This window comes from Bufo gargarizans, chromosome 9, assembly GCF_014858855.1.
Source record: "Bufo gargarizans isolate SCDJY-AF-19 chromosome 9, ASM1485885v1, whole genome shotgun sequence".
Classification (NCBI taxonomy): Eukaryota; Metazoa; Chordata; class Amphibia; order Anura; family Bufonidae; genus Bufo; species Bufo gargarizans.
Genome location: NC_058088.1, coordinates 66,646,659 through 66,663,078, shown reverse-complemented (window position 1 = coordinate 66,663,078; position 16,420 = coordinate 66,646,659). Strand labels below are relative to the sequence as shown.

At 42.1% G+C, this 16,420-nt stretch overlaps 1 long non-coding RNA gene across 1 annotated transcript in view; it reads right to left on the bottom strand.

The window, feature by feature from the left end:
- Positions 1–15,075, bottom strand: part of LOC122946007 — a 323,715-nt gene extending 308,640 nt beyond the window's left edge. Inside the window, exons 1-4 of the long non-coding RNA XR_006391198.1 lie at positions 14,980–15,075; positions 12,051–12,094; positions 11,774–11,926; positions 11,561–11,647 (exon numbers count right to left, since the gene is read on the bottom strand). This is a non-coding gene — a long non-coding RNA (uncharacterized LOC122946007). The remainder of the gene's footprint in view (positions 1–11,560; positions 11,648–11,773; positions 11,927–12,050; positions 12,095–14,979) is intronic.
- Between the last annotated feature and the right edge of the window lie 1,345 nt (positions 15,076–16,420).

The following is a 16,420-nucleotide window of genomic DNA, read 5'->3' as shown; positions in this document are numbered from 1 at the left end:
GGGTAGTCTCAGGGAATACCCCTAAATTTAGTTGCCCAAATGTCAAACAGGGGGTATTCTTCTGAAGAGGCCTACAGGCTTCTGACCCAGTCGGATGAGGAATGGGAACCCTCATCTGATGAATCTAGCGGGTCAGAATACGAACCTGTATAAAGCAGTGGCTCTCTGACCCAAAGTTCGGACGAGGAGGCTGAGGTCCCTGATTGCACCAGGCGTACCCGGCCCCGTGTCGCTAGACCACAGGTTGCGCAGGATCCGCTTCAAGAGCAGCAGAGTGGGGCTGGCGCTGTCGGATTACGTGGTGAGGCATACACCAGCAGCGCAGCCCTCCCTGGACCTAGTACCAGCACTGCCGTACAACCTGGTGAAGTGGCGAGCACCAGAAGGGCAGTTGAAGCTGGTACGGTGGCACGAGCAGTAGTGACCCCGTCGCAGCTACCGCAAAGACGGGCCCGTAGAGCCCCTAGAATCCCAGAGGTGCTGGCAAACCCTGATTGGCAGTCCCCAACTTCAGCCGCACCTGTAGTTCCCCCTTTCACCGCCCAGTCTGGAGTTCGGGTTGAGACAGCTCAGATCAGTTCGGCCCTGGGATTTTTTTAGCTGTTCTTGACTGCGGAGCTCTTAGACATAGTCGTGGCCGAAACAAACAGGTATGCCACACAATTTATACCAACAACCCGGGAAGCTATTATGCCCAGCCTTTCCAGTGGAAACCAGTCCAAGTTTCCGAAATTAAAACTTTTCTGGGCCTTCTCCTCAACATGGGTCTAACTAAAAAGCATGAATTGCTGTCATATTGGTCCACGAACGCAATTTATCACATGCCCATGTTCTCTGCTGCTATGTCCAGGGCACGTTTTGAGGCCATCCTGTGTTTCCTGCACTTTAGCGACAAGTCCCGCCTCCCGTCCCAGAGGCCACCCAGCTTTTGACCGGCTCCACAAAATTCGGCCCCTCATAGAACCAGAAATTTGCAGATTTGTATACCCCAGAGCAAAACATCTGCGTAGACGAGTCCCTAATACATTTTACCGGGCGCCTTGGCTTCAAACAATACATCCCAAGCAAGCGCGCCCGGTATGGGGTCAAATTGTATAAGCTCTGTGAAAGGGCCACAGGCTATACCCACAAATTTCGGATCTATGAGGGAAAAGATCAGACCCTGGAGCCGGGCGGTTGCCCTGACTACCTGGGGAGCAGAGGGAAGACAGTCTGGGACTTGGTGTCACCCTTATTCGGCAAGGGGTACCATCTTTATGTGGACAATTTCAACACAAGTGTGGCCCTCTTTAGGCATTTGTTTCTAGAACAGATTGGCGCCTGTGGCACCGCGCGAACTAGTCACGCGGGCTTCCCCCAACGGCTTGTTACCACCCGTCTTGCAAGGGGGCAGAGGGCTGCATTGTGTAACGAAGAACTGCTCGCGGTGAAATGGAGAGACAAGTGTGACGTTTACATGCTCTCCTCCATTCACGCAGACACGACAATCCAAATTGAGCGAGCAACCCGTGTCATTGAAAAGCCCCTCTCAGTCCACGACTATAACCTTCACATGGGAGGGGTGGACTTCAATGACCAGATGTTGTCTCCGTATTTAGTTTCCCGCAGAACCAGACGCTGGTATAAGAAGGTGTCTGTATATTTAATTCAGTTGGCTCTGTATAATAGTTTTGTTCTCTACAGTAAGGCTGGGAGAACTGGATCCTTCCTCAAATTTCCTCAATACCCAGGAGGTTCCGTGGCCCCATCCACCAGTGTAGTTAGCCGTCTACACGAGCGACATTTCCCCAATGTCGTTCCTGGTACCTCAACCCAACCGTCACCCCGAAAAAGATGTTGTGTCTGTAGCAGGAGTGGAATAAGGCGTGACACCCGCTATTTCTGTCCTGACTGTCCTGACCACCCTGCCCTATGCTTTGGAGAGTGTTTGCGGAAGTACCACACACAGGTACACCTAGCATAGGGATCACATCTCACCAGGACAGGCACACAGAGCTATTAGGGCCCATTCACTCACAGCTGCTGCAAACGTCTCCTTTCACCTGGGACAAAGTGCATAACGCACTTCGCCACATCTTTGGGCGATTTGCGCTTTGCACATTGACCCATGGGGAAGGAGAGGTTTGTTCTATAAAGGTAAAAAAAAAAAAAAAAACAGTAAGCAAAAAGGTTAATGTTTAGTTCAAAAAGTTAAAGTTTATATGTTCTGTTCCAAAAATAATAAAATTATTGCGTTGCGCTGCTGTCAGATTACACGCAAGTCGGTGTATGCGGCGCTGCAAGACGAGATTTCTACTCTGCAGTAAAAGATACATTTGCCAAGGCATACGAGCTGAGGAGGAGGCGGCGTTCCTATGCTTTGGCAAACACTTTGTATATATAAAAAAAATATATAAATCCCGGCAATGATTTATTCATCCACATCGATTGATGTGAATGGAGAAATCTGGTTTGCCAGGGCATACGAGCTAAGTGGGTATGGATGTTGGGCGGAGCTCCTATGTCCTGGCAGACGCCTTTCCCCTCCTTCTTTTTTTTTGGCAGAGATTTTTTCATCCACATTGATCGATGCGAATGAAGAAATCTGTGCCGTTCATTTTTTTCTTTCAGCCCAGAGGCTGAACGAAAAAAAAAATATCTCATTACCTGTATGCTCAATATAAGGAGAATAGCAGAAACTCCTAATGCTGGCCATACATGTAATGATTGCGGAGACCCTCAAATGCCAGGGCAGTACAAACACCCCACAACTGACCCCATTTTGGAAAGAAGACACCCCAAGGTATTCGCTGAGGGGCATATTGAGTCCATGAAAGATTTAAATTTTTGTCCTAAGTTAGCGGAACGTGAGACTTTGTGAGAAAAAACTAAAATAAAAAAAACAATTTCCGCTAACTTATGCCCAAAAAAAAAATTTCTATGAACTCGCCAGGCTCCTCATTGAATACCTTGGGGTGTCTTTTTTCCAAAGTGGGGTCACGTGTGGGGTATTTATACTGCCCTGGCTTTTTAGGGGCCCTAAAGCGTGAGAAGAAGTCTGGGATCCAAATGTCTAAAAATGCCCTCCTAAAAGGACTTTGGGCACCTTTGCGCATCTAGGCTGCAAAAAAGTGTCACACATGTGGTATCGCTGTACTCAGGAGACGTTGGGGAATGTGTTTTGGGGTGTCATTTTACATATACCCATGCTGGGTGAGATAAATATCTTGGTCAAATGCCAACTTTGTATAAAAAAAATGGGAAAAGTTGTCTTTTGCCAAGATATTTCTCTCACTCAGCATGGGTATATGTAAAATGACACCCCAAAACACATTCCCCAACTTCTCATGAGTACGGCGATACCAGATGTGTGACACTTTATTGCAGCCTAGGTGGGCAAAGGGGCACACATTCCAAAGTGCACCTTTCGGATTTTGCAGGCCATTTTTTACACATTTTGATTGCAAAGTACTTCTCACACATATGGGCCCCTAAATTGCCAGGGCAGTAGAACTACGCCACAAGTGACCCCATTTTGGAAAGAAGACACCCCAAGGTATTCCATGAGGGGCATGGCGAGTTCCTAGAATTTTTTATTTTTTGTCGCAAGTTAGTGGAATATGAGACTTTGTAAGGAAAAAAAAAAAAATCATCATTTTCCGCTAACTTGTGACAAAAAATAAAAAATTCTAGGAACTCGCCATGCCCCTCACGGAATACCTTGGGGTGTCTTCTTTCCAAAATGGGGTCACTTGTGGCCTAGTTATACTGCCCTGGCAATTTAGGGGCCCAAATGTGTGAGAAGTACTTTGCAATCAAAATGTGTAAAAAATGGCCTGCAAAATCCGAAAGGTGCACTTTGGAATATGTGCCCCTTTGCCCACCTTGGCTGCAAAAAAGTGTCACACATGTGGTATCGCCCTACTCAGGAGAAGTTGAGGAATGTGTTTTTGGGTGTCATTTTACATATACCCATGCTGGGTGAGATAAATATCTTGGTCAAATGCCAACTTTGTATAAAAAAATTGGAAAAGTTGTTTTTTGCCATATACCCAGCATGGGTATATGTAAAATGACACCCCAAAACACATTCCTCAACTTCTCCTGAGTACGGCGATACCAGATATGTGACACTTTTTTGCAGCCTAGGTGGGCAAAGGGACCCACATTCCAAAGTGCACCTTTCGGATTTCACCGGTCATCATTTTCCGCTTTTTTGTGACAAGAAATAAAAAAATCATCATTTTCCGCTTTTTTGTGACAAGAAATAAAAAATTCTAGGAACTCGCCGTGCCCCTCACGGAATACCTTGGGGTGTCTTCTTTCCAAAATGGGGTCACTTGTGGCGTAGTTATACTGCCCTGGCAATTTAGGGGCCCAAATGTGTGAGAAGTACTTTGCAATCAAAATGTGTAAAAAATTGTGCACTTTGGAATATGTGCCCCTTTGCCCACCTTGGCTGCAAAAAAATGTCACACATGTGGTATTTATTTGAAATGTGTGCCTTTTATCACACTTGAGCAATTTACACAATTCAAACATGGAAAGATTCCTTGTTTGGGGGCAAACAGTACACTCTGCCTCAATTCAATCTTATTGTGACCAATGTCAGCCCTGACTATTCTGTCTTTAATATTGTCGACTTTCTTGTAGCACACTCTCTTGTAGCACATCATAGATGGCTGTTTGAACTACACTATCTGTGGATATGATCTAAAAATGACATGCCAAGGAGTGGTCAATCCTTTTATTTTCTGAGTCCAGGGATGATATCTAACAACTAATAGGCTTTATTTTTCTGTACATTCTCAACCCTATTTCTCTATTCCTGCAAAAAAAGTGTGGGATAACCTCTTTCCTTCAATTTTGTGGTCATTTCATCAAATCTCATCACACAAGTCTCTGTGTCGCTCACAATGTGTTTAACCCTTTGATATTGAGAATAGGGGAGGGACTTCATGGTCACTGCTGGTTGGTTACTGATAAAGGTAAGCAAACTGTTACGATCCGTACTCTAAAAAAAAATCTGTGTATGCTCTACTGTCCTCCCCTTTTTATTACAAAAGTATCCAAAAAAGGGAATTTTTGGATATCATAGTGCAGGGTAAACTGTAACTCAGTCCGTATAGAGTTAAGATAGATTGCAAATTGCATAAAGGACTGAACGTTGTCACGCCATACGCAAAAAATGTTGTCGATAAAACAACGCCAAAAGAAACAATGCTGTGAATATACAGTCAGGTCCATAAATATTGGGACATTGACACAATTCTAACATTTTTGGCTCTATACACCACCACAATGGATTTAAAATAAAACAAACAAGATGTGCTTTAACTGCAGACTGTCAGCTTTAATTTGAGGGTATTTACATCAAAAGCAGGCGAACGGTGTAGGAATTACAACAGTTTGCATATGTGCCTCCCACTTGTTAAGGGACCAAAAGTAATGGGACAATCAGCTTCTCAACTGTTCCATGGCCAGGTGTGTGTTATTCCCTCATTATCCCAATTGCAATGAGCAGATAAAAGGTACAGAGTTCATTTCAAGTGTGCTATTTGCATATGGAATCTGTTGCTGTCAACTCTCAAAATGAGATCCAAAGAGCTGTCACTATCAGTGAAGCAAGCCATCATTAGGCTGAAAAAAAAAACATCAGAGAGATGGCAAAAACATTAGGCGTGGTCAAAACAACTGTCTGGAACATCCTTAAAAAGAAGAAACGCACCGGTGAGCTCAGCAACACCGGAAGACCACAGAAAACAACTGTGGTGGATGACCGAATAATTATTTCCCTGGGGAAGAAAATACCCTTCACAACAGTTGGCCAGATCAAGAACACTCTCCAGGAGGTAGGTGTATGTGTGTCGAAGTCAACAATCAAGAGAAGACTTCACCAGAGTGAATACAGAGGGTTCACCACAAGATGTAAACCATTGGTAAGCCTCAAAAACAAAAGGGCCAGATAAGAGTTTGCCAAACATCTAAAAAAGCCTTCACGGTTCTGGAACAACATCCTATGGACAGATGAGACCAAGATCAACTTCTACCAAAGTGATGGGAAGAGAAGAGTATTGAGAAGGAAAGGAACTGCTCATGATCCTAAGCATACCACCTCATTAGTGAAGCATGGTGGTGATAGTGTCATGGCGTGGGCATGTATGGCCGCCAATGGAACTGGTTCTCTTGTATTTATTTAGGATGTGACTGATGACAAAAGCAGCAGGATGAATTCTGCAGTTGCAGTAGAGGCCTGGCAGAGCGTCACCAGGGACGAAACCCAACGTCTTGTGATGTCTATGCGTTCTAGACTTCAGGCTGTAATTGACTGCGAAGTATTTGCAACCAAGTATTAAAAAGTGAAAGTTTGATTTATGATTATTATTGTGTCCCATTACTTTTGGTCCCTTAACAAGTGGGAGGCAAATATGCAAACCGTTGTAATTCCTAAACCATTCACTTGATTTGGATGTAAATACCCTCAAATTAAAGCTGACAGTCTGCAGTTAAATCACATCTTGTTCGTTCCATTTCAAATCCATTGTGGTGGTGTATAGAGCCAAAAATGTTAGAATTGTGTTGAAGTCCTATCATGTGTTGAGTACCGTCATGTGCCAAGCATCGAGATGCTTGAGCTGAACAGGTGTTCGGCCGAACATGCTCGATCAACACTAGACAACACTGATTACTGGTTGTTCACCCTTCTCGACTCCTGCTAAAAAGAGAACTTCTCATCTCTCATTCCTGTGGTGAAGAGGACAAGCAAAATGTTACAATACCAGAAGGTCCCTTGTGGAAAAATGTCTCCAAACATTTCCAGCTAACAACTCTTGCGACAGAGTATGTAGTTCCTTGGGCAACTGAGGAGGGGAGATGAGGGGAACACAAAGCAGTTCCAACAGAGGCAGGGCAACACTCTTCAAAGCCTGGGACAGTTTCATGACACCCTGCCTGCACCCTTACCCTGATGCGCGGAATAGTTTCAAAAGGAGGGAAACATTTCGGAGGATGGTGAAAGTGTACGTAGCAGACCGTGTCAGCGTCCTAAATGATCCCTCTGTGCCTTACAACTACTGGGTGTCCAAGCTGGGCACATGGCACAAACTGGAGCTCTATGCCTTGGAGGTGCTGGCCAGCCCTGCCGCCAGCATTTTGTCAGAGCGGGTATTTAGTGCTGCTGGAGGCATAATAACTAATAAGAGCATCCGCCCGTCAAATGAAAATGCTGACAGGTTGACTCCTATAAAAATGAACAAGGCCTGGATTGCCCCTGACTTCTCTACTCCACCAGAGGAAAGTGGATGACCATAAAGGCACTTTAAATGTGTTTTTTATAATGTATTGCATACACTGTATTCCCATGAACCCCTTTCATAAAAAAAAGGGTATATAGTTCAATCTTCCTTTTCTCGTCCTCCTCCTTTTCCATCATATCAACATGCTTATTATTCTGCCCTCGCTCCTAATGTTGTAGAGGGTCAGCTCACCTGCAGGTCCTCGTATATAATGTTTTAGAGGGTCAGCTCACCAGCAGGCCCTCACCTAAAATCTTTTACAGGGTCAGCTCACATGCAGGCCCTCACCTACAATCTTTTAGAGGGTCAGCTCACCTGCAGGCCCTCCCATATAATGTTTTAGAGGGTCAGCTCACCAGCAGGCCCTCACCTACAATCTTTTAGAGGGATAGCTTACCTGCAATCACTCACATATAATGTTTTAGAGGGTCAACTCACCAACAGGCCCTCAACTACAATCTTTTAGAGGGTCAGCTCACCTGCAAGTCCTCGCATATAATGTTTTACAGGGTCAGCTCACCATCAGGCCCTCAAACATAATGTTTTACAGGGTCAGCTTACCAGCAGGCCCTCACCTACAATCTTTTAAAGGGTCAGTTCACCAGCAGGCCCTTGCATATAATGTTTTTGAGGGTCAGCTCACCAGCAGGCCCACAACCATAATGTTTTACAGGGTCGGCTCACCAGCAGGCCCTCACCTACAATTATTTAGAGGGTCAGCTCACCAGCAGGTCCTCACATATAATGTTTTTGAGGGTTAGCTCACCATCAGGCTCTCAACCATAATGTTTTACAGGGTCAGCTCACCAATAGGCCCTCACCCATAAATTTGTTTAATGGTTATCCAAGCAGCAGGCACTCGCCCATAATTTTTTCAATGGTCAGCTCAGCAGAAGGCACTCGCCCATAATTTTTTTAATGGTCAGCTCAGCAGCAGGCCCTCGTCCATAATTTTTTTAATGGTTATCTAAGCAGCAGGCACTCACCCATAATTTTTGTCGATGTTCAGATCAGCAGCAGGCACTCGCCCCTAATGTTTTAGAGAGTCAGCTCTGAAGCAAACTATCAACCTTAATGTTTTAGATGGTCAGCTCAGCAATCAGGCCCTCGCCCTTAATGTTTTAGAGGGTCACCAGCAGACCCTTGCTTCTAATGTTTTATGGGTCACCAGCAGGCCATCAATCATAATTTTTCAAGGGTGTATGATCCCCTCCTTTATGTGTAATAAAGGGTGTATTGGAGTGCTGGTTCCTTGTCATTTTTGGAAGCCCATTTACTTAGTGCATAGTCTTTATGAGTGTAGGAGTCCCAATACCTGAACAATTGTACCACAATGTGAATAAGGTCCTCCATTATGTGACATACAGGTTGTATCGAAGTGCCTCTTCCTTGCAATTTTTGGCAGCACTTGCACTTTATATACCAGTAAATATACAGGAAATAATGTTTCCTAACAATTTTTCCTCTAAAATCGATTACATTTTTTTATTTTTTGCGTATTATTGTCAGTCTTTAAAAGTGGCGTTCTACTCGGACAACATCATTCCTAGCAGCGACCTGGGAGTCCAAGATGCATCCAGACATCCTCACCATGCCATTCCTGAACCATTTTGGTGGTGTTTCCATCAATTTCTGACCTTTTATTGTGAACCAGACACCCTCCCCTCCTCAGAGCAGGTGGTGCCTGGTTTAATGCTCGGGTTCTCCCATTGACTACCATTGTGATCGGAAGCTCGGTAGAGCACCCGAGCATCCCGAGGTGTCAACACGAGCACCTGAACACTTTGGTGCTCGATCAACACTAGTGGTAAAATCTTTTGTGATGGATTTTGTTGGAAAAACTAATGTTATTCAGCATTCAGCACTGTACTTATATGCGGTAAAATCTTTATTGATGTATTTCGGTGGAAAAAAAAATTGTATTCAGGGTTCAGCACTTCAGTTATACGTAGTAAAATCTTTATTGACGTATTGTGATTGAAAAAACAAATTTTATTTAGCGTTCAGCGCTGTAGTTATATGCAGTAAAATCTCCATGATGTCTCTATGATAAATCTTCAGCATGGGGGCCCCGTGTGGCTTCTACACACTTTCTAAATCATTCTTCACTGGAGCAAATAGATGCTGGATGACCGGGATGCTCCCTGACTAGTGTTAAGCGCGAATATTTGAATTGCAAATATTTATCGCAAATATCGCAACTTTCAGAATTTGTGAATATTTAGAATATAGTGCTAAATATTCATTGTAATCAAATATTCACTATTTTTTCCATATGAAAACATTATTCCTCCCTGCTTATTGCTTGTGGGCCAATGAGCCATTGGCCCACAAGCAACCCAAGCAGGGGGGAATTAAAAGTTCAGATGCAAAAAAATTATGAATATTCTAAAAAACGAATACATAGCACTTTATTGAATATATCTGAGACGTCCGTATAGTGCATAGGGAATCCAAACACCCTCTTCATCTCCGTGCTCCTTTATATGCGTTAAAATCTTTTGTGACTTATTTCAGTGTATAAACACATTTTATTCAGCCTTCAGCGCTGCAGTTCTATGCGGTAAAATCTTTAGTGACGTGTTTTAGTGGAAAAACTAATTTTGTTCAGCGCTGCAGTTCTATGCAGTAAAATCTTTTGTGACTTATTTCGGTGGTATAAACAATTATTCAGCGTTTAGCGCTGTTGAAATATGTGATAAAATCTTTATTGAAGTATGTTGGTCGAAAAGCAAAATTAATTCAGTGGTGATCGCTGCGGTTATATGAGGTAAAATATTTTTTGAAATATTTCGGTCGAAAACAAAATATATTCTGCGGTCAGCGATGTGATTATATGCGGTAGTGACGTATCTTGATGAACTTTGCGACTCTTCCAGGCAAAACGATATCTTGATGCTTTGTCTTGTCATTGTCTGTAGCTACTAGAGGCCTGTTCATGCCAGGCACATTCCCCCAGAAGTATTTTGGTCGATCAATACTCTGTCATTGTGCCATTCTGTGGCTTTCTCATGCTGCTGGCACCTCCAGACTCTGTCCTTGTGCCACTCTGTGGTCTACTCATGCTGCTTCCACCTCCAGACTCGGTCATTGTGCCACTCTGTGGCCTCCTCCTGATGCTGCTGCTGCCACCTCCAGACTCTTTCGTTTTGCAACTCTGTCGCCTACTCATGCTGCTGCCACATCCAGACTCAGTTGTCGTGCCACTCTGTGGCCTACTCATGCGGCTGCCACCTCTAGACTCAGTCATTGTGCCACTCCGTGGCCTCCTCCTGATGCTGCTGCTGCCACCTCCAGACTCTGTCATTGTGCCACTCTGTGGCATACTCATGCTGCTGCCACCTCCAGACTTGCTCATTGTGCCACTCTGTGGCCTACTCATGCTGCTGCCGCCTTCAGACTCTGTTGTTGTGCCCCTCTGTGGCCTACTCATGCTGCTGCTACCTTCAGACCCAGTCATTGTGGCACTCTGTGGCCTCCTCCTGATGCTGGTGCTGCCACCTCCAGACTCTGTTGTTGTGCCACTCTGTTGCCTACTCATGCTGCTGCCACCTCCAGACTCTGTTGTTGTGCCACTCTTTGGCCAACTCATGCTGCTGCCACCTTCAGACTCGGTCATTGTGTCACTCTGTGGCATACTCATTCTGCTTCCACCTTCAGACTCTGTTGTTGTGCCACTCTGTGGCCTACTCATGCTGCTGCCACCTTCAGACTCTGTTGTTGTGCCACTCTGTGGCCTACTCATGCTGCTGCCACCTTCAGACTCTGTTGTTGTGCCCCTCTGTGGCCTACTCATGCTGCTGCTACCTCCAGACCCAGTCATTGTGGCACTCTGTGTCCTTCTCCTGATGCTGCTGCTGCCACATCCAGACTCTGTTGTTGTGCCACTCTGTCTAGTATTGATCGAGCATGTTCGGCCGAACCCTAAGGGGTTTTATCCCACTTTATTTGGAAACCTTTATCAGTTCTTTGTAGTCTTCTCTAGACATCTGACATTCTTATGTCCATTCAATAAAAAAATAAAAAAATAAAAAAATGGATAAAAAGAAAACATGGATGTGCTATGCATTGACATCAGCATAATTTACATTGCTTCTCAGCAGAATTAATCCCCCTTGGCACTGGGCCCCACCAACCCTCAGGCACAGTTCCATTCAAAATGATTATATTCTAAGCAATTCTATTATAGTCTGAGGAAACCATATTTGCGGATGCAAAAAGGGGGGATATGGTATCATGCCCCAGTTATTTGCATGTGCAAATAATGTATGTGAAGTATTACTTACCTGGTAACAGTTGTACTTGGTGCAGGCTGAATTCATCTGGAGCATCTTGATTGGAGGTTGGATCAACTGCCGGTCGCGTGGAGAAACCTTTAAAAGAAAGGAGATGTCAGTTGCTGCACACTCACATAAGTGGCAGTGAAGAATCCAGACCTGCACCTGTAATAAAAAATTAAAGAATTACTCAAACAACTAATCCCAAAAGCAGAAACTTACAAAGGAGAAGAATGGCTCAGGAGATGTCTTCAGCTTGAGCATGATGTCGGGGATCCGGACAGGCAATCTTTTCATCCGGTCTGCACATTCACTTCAGCTAACTGCGCAGAGTCGGCAACTAAAGATGACATCATTGCTGCGCACAGCCTAAACCTAAACAAAGGGCAAGAAAAGAGAAAATAAGTTATTCTCCATTACAAGAAGATTTAAGATGCAGAAATACAATTATTTCTGTGTCACACAGCGCGAGGAGCAGAGAGAAGAAACGGTTACATACTAAGCAACGGTCGCCAGTCCCTCCAGGCAAGTCATCTCAGGGAGCTGAAAAAGACAGGACAACTATCAGGACACAGGAGGGTAAGATTCCTTTTACACCAATAGACATTAGTGACTGCTTACATCAGTGCTCTAAATCTACAAGAAAAAGCGTTATTCCTAACTCTATATAGAAAAGAGCAATTAGAGGGCACTCAAATATCTAGAAATCACAGAGGGCTTAAATCTATTATGGTAAAAAAAACACTATTTTTTTTTTTTTTTAAAACACACAAATTATACGTAAGACTTGGTGAGTCACTAGTACCAAACTTTATAACTTTTATTCCTAACTCTGACACCAGAGTAGGGTACAATTATTTAAGGAATTAATTTCTTTCCTATCTCACAATGAGCAAAAACTGAATCCAGGAATTCGGATTCAGATAGTATTAATGAAAATGAGCATAATTCCAGAAATATTAGCATAACTGATAATTTAGGGATTTCTAATGACAATTGTTTAATCCCATCCCTGGAATCTGGCAGCAGAATTAAAGAAACATCTCTAAAAGAAACAATGCCCTGCCAGATCCCCCCCCCCCCCCCCCCCTCACACACACAGGATTCCATTTGTCCAAACAAATCAAAGAAAACATTTGGAACAAAGAATACATTGATGTTTTTTCTCTCCTCCCTTCAGCTAAACAAACATTAAAATTAGACAAAAAAGAAGAGGAAGAGATAAAAAGAAACCAACAAAAGATGTTTTTAAACTGGCTTCAAGCATTCTGCATTTATGCTGCAGTATTGGGAGAAAAACACCAGAATTTTTATAGTGGCTTATTTCATCATCTTGACAATATCCTAGAATCTTATAAAAACTTTGGGGATACTGCATGGTGTAATTATGACAAATCATTTCGTCAAAAACTAGCAGTATACCCTGAATTGAAATGTTGTGCAAAGGATGTGGGTCTTTGGATCAACTTTATGTTAAACCAGAGGTCTAGTTTTTTTCATCAACAATTTCCCCAAAAAGTAATTTGCTTTGCATTTAATGAGTTAGCATGTAGATGGAAAGCAAATTGCAAATATAAACATAAGTGTACTTTCTGTACAGGAAACCACCCAGCATCAAAATGTTTTAAAAATCATGGCTAGCACCTATGAAACAATAAAGACTCCAATAGAGGAGGTGACCCCATTGAACCTACCAAGGCTCATTCACTATTTAAAAATTTACCCAAACAAAATGACAGCTCAAAATCTTAATCAAAGGTTTTTTATATGTTTTTTATGTTCCGCCTTGTTCAGGATGTTCTTTTGTTAGAAACGTAAAATTGGTTAATTTAAATAAAACAGCTGTTCAAGAAAAAATAGACAAAGAAATTTCAGAAAACAGAGTTGCTGGTCCTGATTTGCAACCGCCTTTTAAAAATTTTTGATTATCTCCACTAGGATTAGTCCCTAAGAAAGACGCTAACAGTTACAGACTCATTCATCACTTGTCATACCCAAAAGCAGGAAGGAATGCATTGATGGCAATAACTGACATAAAATCTGCCTTCAGGTTATTGCCTGTTAACCCAGAGGGGTATTATTCTTTGGGCTTTCAATTTGAAGGAAAATGTTATTATGATAAAGCACTTCCCAGGGTTTTTCCATGTCATGTTTCTACTTCAAGGCATTTTCAACATTCTTACAATGGATGCTAGTCATTCAAGCGGAGGTTATACAATCCATTACTTAGACAATTTTTTATTCACTGGATTGATCATCAGCATCTGATCGGCGGGAGTCTAACACCCGGGACTGCTGCCATTCGGCTGTTTGAGGAGGCAGCTAGGCTTTGGCTATAGTGCCGCGGCCTTCTTGCTGTTTACCGCAGGCCCAATGATGTCATGACTAGTATCAATGGCCTGGGCGGGGCTAAGCTTTATTCAAGTAAACAGAGCTTAGCTCCGCTCAGGCCATTGATACTAATCGTGACGTCATTGGGCCTGCGGTAAACAGCGAGAAAGCCGCAATGCTACTGCCAGCACCGCTGCCTTCTCAAACAGCTGATCGGCAGGGGTTTTGGTTGTCGGACCCCAGCCGATCAGATGCTGATGATCTATGCAGGGGATAGATCATCAGTTTAAAAAAAAAACAGCAGAACCCTTCAAATTTCATAACTAGTGTTATACCAATGGGGATAGTCTTTTCTATACGTATGTATTGTGCCACAGTGGGAAACAGCCGCCCATTTGATCACATTCGGCTTAAAAAACAAACAAATAAAAGATGATATTCAAATCTGGCTTTGTTTCCTGGAATATTACAATGGTAGAACTATTTGGCAGCAAGAATTTATAGATTCTGATTCCCTACAGTTATTCACTGATGCTGCAGCTTCAGTGGGTTACGGAGAAAATTTTATGAACCAATGGTCTGCAGAAACATGGCCAAAAATTTGGCTTGATGAACCATTCATAAAAAACATCAATTTCCTGGAACTTTTTCCAATATTAGTAGCTTTAACTATTTGGCATGAAAAGGGTGTTTCTTTTTTCCATAAATGGTTTATCTGCCAAATCAGAAGTAGTAGTCAACATTTTTAGACTAATCGTCCTAACATATTTAAAATTCACTAGCCCTGACTACATGGGCTGACCACACAGCCTCAAGGAATTATTGGAGAACATATTGTTCTGCCAATAATTTAATTATATGGGATGACAAAAATTTACATTTCATCTTATTCAATTTGAATATTATAAAAAAAATTGTGCCATAAAGGGGACTGAATTCAAAAAATCCTATCCAGCATTTCCTTTTTCCCAAAAAATTGCAATACAACCCCATTTACGTCTAACAATTTATTAAAACAGCTAATTAAAGGTTTAAAAATAAAAAAAATCTTAAACCATTATCTCTTGATCTTTTAAATCAATATATAGATTACTTACAATTTATTTGCTCATCCCAGCATAAGACGTGTTTATTCAAAGCTGCATTTTTGCTTTCCTTTTTCAAAGCACTTCACACCAGTAAAATAGCAGCTGCACATAGAAAAACAGAAACACCATTAACAACCTGGTTATCCAAAGGGAAAACATCTAATTATTCATAAAGAGATAAAAAACTGACCAGCTAGGTAAAGGAACTTGGGTATCCCTAAATAAATTAGTCATTGACAATTTGTCCTGTTCAGGCTAATAAAAATTGGATAGTTGCTAGGTCATGTAAACCAGGCCCTCTTTTCATGCATATGGATGGATCTCCATTAACCAATTCCAATTCAATTACATTTTGTCTAAATGCAAAAAACTATTTGACTTATAGGGTGAAAAAGTTTCAGCACATTAGTTTAGAATTGGAGGTGCAAAGTATGCATATGAATTGGATCCTAAAGTACCATAGATGGAATTCAAGCAGGTATGAAATGTACATTAGACCTGAATTGCTGTTATAATCTTTTCCAGAACAGAAGATTATTTGGATACTCGGAGATGATCTTGTTTCTTCAACCAGTAAAAGAGCATCTATTAAATTCAAATCTGAGACTTTAGGCTTAGGTAAGAAGGTATAAATTTATTGGAGAGGGATAAATGATCTACAAATATAAAACATTTAATCTGTATGTACGGTATATTGGTCAATAAATTGTGGCTGGATCCTAAGATGATAATTTTTCACATTGGATCATCTGACATGGGCAGTATTCATACTCATGATTTAATAGGAGAATTCACTTACACTATTTCAGAAATTCATAATCAATTCCCACAATCCAAAATCGCAATTTCAGAAATAGTACCCATATGACTGGTATTCAAGAAATGTCTTACAGATACATAGATTTAGAAGGATTTATTAAATGATTATACAATCATTCAAAACAATCATTATCGGATATTGGTTTTGCAATATTCAATGTTGGTTTACAGAATTTGATCGAAATAGGCTGCGGTGCTGTTTAGCCATTTAGCTTTGCTCTATGGCAGTTGGGATAATAGTCACTCGCTGAGTGGACTAGTTGGATATTAATTAGTTGGAATTTAGTTATGTTGGTATTTATTAATATGGTTTAATAAAATATAATTCTTAGGTAGCATTAAGCACTGTGGCCAATTATATATTCCGACAATAAAAACACACAAGGGTGGTTAATTATTTAGCGTTTCATATTTATGTTGGATACAAGATTGGGGTTTATGACACCATGAGGAAACCATATTTGCAGATGCAAATAGGGGGGACATGGTGTCATGCCCCCAGTTATTTGCATGCGCAAATGATGTGTGTGTTTAAAGTATTACTTACCTGGTAACAGTTGTACTTGGTGCAAGCTGAAGTCATCTGGAGCATCTTGATTGGAGGATGGATCAACTGCCGATCCCGTGGAGA